Source organism: Cyprinodon variegatus, unplaced genomic scaffold (genome assembly GCF_000732505.1).
Source record: "Cyprinodon variegatus isolate N-32 unplaced genomic scaffold, C_variegatus-1.0 Scaffold138, whole genome shotgun sequence".
Lineage (NCBI taxonomy): Eukaryota > Metazoa > Chordata > Actinopteri > Cyprinodontiformes > Cyprinodontidae > Cyprinodon > Cyprinodon variegatus.
In genome coordinates, this window is record NW_015150591.1 from 523,561 (window position 1) to 526,956 (window position 3,396).

General features: G+C 36.1%; 1 protein-coding gene across 3 annotated transcripts in view; it reads right to left on the reverse strand.

The window, feature by feature from the left end:
• LOC107085960 (cAMP-specific 3',5'-cyclic phosphodiesterase 4B-like) overlaps window positions 1–3,396 on the reverse strand; it is a 191,213-nt gene that overhangs the window by 26,976 nt on the left and 160,841 nt on the right. The window lies entirely within an intron of this gene.

A 3,396-nucleotide genomic window follows, 5' to 3' on the forward strand; every position in this document is an offset into this window, starting at 1 on the left:
CACACACACCTCTCTCTCTCTCTCTCTCTCTCTCTCTCTCTCTCTCTCTATATATATATATATATATATATATATAATAGGACATTTCACTTTAAAAGTTAATGACAATGTAGACACACTCAAGTAAAATTGAAAAGAACACTAAGGTTTATAAAGCTATTAAGATTGAAAAAATATAACAAAAAAAAATCATAAGACCCCAAAGGCAAGAATTGGGCTTTAAGGTAAAATCATCACATATTCTTATCCTTAAGGATCTCATATCAAATCAGCCATTCTAACTGGTAAGTGCTAACAAGGCAAAACATTCCAAACATTTGGAACTGCTAAAAAGACACCAGTTTATTTGACCACAACTAGCAATTTTAGGGGTAAGAGGTAAAGACCATTCTTTGCAGCAAAGAGTGGCACCTTTTGGTCAAATAGCCTTTTCAAAAACCTTTAATTCCAAGTCTTTCTAAACACAACAGCATCAATAACTGTAGAAGACATGGTAAGCTGGAGACCGACTGCTGTTAGTTAAAGCAAAAATGTTGTTTCACTCAAAGATTGCGAGGCAGATGTTTACTGAATGTCTGAGTGTATATAAGTAGGTCTTTTGTATCCCCAATGTTTTTAAGGACAAGTTGCAAAATAAGAAAACGACTGAGACGTATTTCATTTAAGGGAATCAGTTGCTTTACAAAAATGGGGCTTTAACATCATCATTTTTTTTTTTGGACTAAATGAAATCATGTCCAAATGATGAACACATAAGAAGGCGCGCCAGTATCAGAGTTACGATGGCGGAGGGGATTTCCACCGCCTCCAGCCTGACACAAGGACCTTTCTGATCAGCACTCAGACCTACAGTGAGTGTCCCACTGGGGCAGACAGGAAGCCCACACACAAACACATGTACAGTCCACACACACAGACTTATACATCTGCTGAAAGGTCTCATTACTGGGTCCGTACATACACACATGAACTTTCCAGCTGAGAGAAGCAGAGTCAATGGGCTGCAGAGCTGGGAGGGACTGAAGAGATATGAGGTCAATGCTGCATTTCACTTTTCATTTGTTTCACTCACTCGATAAAGTTATATAAAACAGAAAAACTGCCAGCAATATTACAGTCAACAACATGTTTGTTCAATAGCCTTGATTCAGATTAGTAGAGGAACTTAAGTTGAAAGTTTTTTGATACTATGTCCATACTAGATTACTAGATTATTCATGCAAGAAAATAGAAGAAGAAAAAATAATATCTCAGACAACCTTAAGATATCGTAAAATGTACTTATATTTGAGTTCTCTAGATGCCTTTTTCCCCCCACATTTATTCATCAAGCATCTGCAATTCTACTGAGAAACTCATTTAGACGTTAAGATAAAAAAGTGAGTTTTTAACTTAGAATAAATATTTCCTATACCTTCATGATTTCTTTTTCACCCTCATATTATTGCCAATTGTATCAAGGGTAAAAAGTATTTGACCCCTTGCTCAAAATACTAAATCTTAACATAAAGAATCCAAACTAGATTCCTTTTTCTATTTTTTTTATATATGAAAGTTTAACTCTTAGGTTTTATATCAAAAGAAAACATGTTTTTTGAAAGTGGTAAAATGCTGTTATCCAAATTGCTGAAAGTCTATAAATATGAAACAAATGTTTAAAGTTATGACCTACAGATATAGATTATTAATGTCCCTCTAAAATTACCGGTATATAACAAAATTCCTTTACCCCTCAGTATGACATAATATAGCTCAACAACTCTTATTTTTAAGGACACAAATTTGTGGAAGTGCAAAAAATCACAAGATTAGTATTAGTATTCTCTAACTGTTAACTAGTGACTACATAAGAGCAGTTTCAAAACTGATTATTTAAATTGTGGATTGCTTTAATGACTTTATAATGGTTCCTTCAGCACCTTTCCTGTTTTGGGCAAATATTTATGTCGAAAAAAATGGTGATATAACACCACGCTGTTTTGTTATTAAATTAAGAACCATTTTTCCAATTCACCATCAAATTGAGGTCTGTGTAGTGAAGACATTTTGCTTTTCCTCACTTCCTATTTTGCTTGTGAAAAGGTCAAGGGCTAAGGTGTCACTTGAGTTTAAAGGTATATTGGAGGATTTTAAGGATTTTTTCAAAAGACCCACCCCTCCACTTAAATAAAATGCACATGCACAACCCTGTACCCGCAGGGTATAAATATTTCTTATACCTTTATGATTTCTTTTTCAACCTCATAATATTGCCAATTGTATCAAGTATTGAATATTTTCTTGGTATCGAGTTTAAAATGTTAGTATGATGCCAACCCTAATCTGCTGCTTTTCACAACCTATTTTTCACAGTTTAGATCGGAGGTTTTCAAAAGGGTAAAAAGTATTTGACCTCTTGCTGATCTTTTGCAGGTTTGCCCACTTACAAAGAATGCAACGATCTATAATTATCTACATCAAATACACCTGCCTCACCTCGTTACCTTTATAAAAGACACCTGTCAACACCCAAACAACCAGCATCCAACATCACCACCATGGGCAAGACCAAAGAGCTTTCTGAATTCTGATCAAGTAGCGGTGATATGTTTTTTTTTCTTATTCTTTACTTAGTTAGCTCATCATTTTAAAGGAAGCTCATACTGCCATAAAGCAAAACCACTGGATCAGATGACTCATTAACTGATCCAAACTTCTCCAGTTACATTGGTACATTTTTGAGAAGAGTAGCCTTCATGTAGCATTCATACGCACCATGTTCTGTATATTGTAGGGTGACCAAACGTCCGTATTTCCCAGGACATGTCCGTATTTCACGTCCTGTCCCGGGTTTTTTTTTAGAAAGTGAGGAAATGTCCTGTTTTTTTAAATTACCTTCATTGGACCATTACACTTAATGACACTAGGGCACTGCGCACGGCGCTGTGTGTGACGTAATCCCTGAGCCGCGTCAGTGCGGGCAGCCCTGTTCTTAATCAGAATATAGATAGCGTGGCTGTCAGTACGCCAACAACATGCAAAGGCGCAAATTTATGTTTACCGAAGATTTACAAGAGTTTCCCCGCTTTCAGACCGGGTCGAGACAAATGGGAGGCCTTGTGCACAGTGTGCAAAGCAGGCACATATGTCTCGGTGTCCAATGGAGGTGCAAGGGATCTGAAAAGCCACCTGGACACCGAAAGAAAAGATAGTCTATTGATATGTTTGTTCATTTTTGGTACATTTTGAGTTATTTTTGCTAAACAAGAGGTATTTTTTGTTAATTAGCTCATTTGTAAATGTATTTTTACCAATAGCCTACAGAACAGACATCATTTCGTTCATTACTGAGGCTGAGTATCATCTGTTATTGGGAGTTGAGAGTTATTGTTAACTTTTATTGTTAAGTGAGGGATG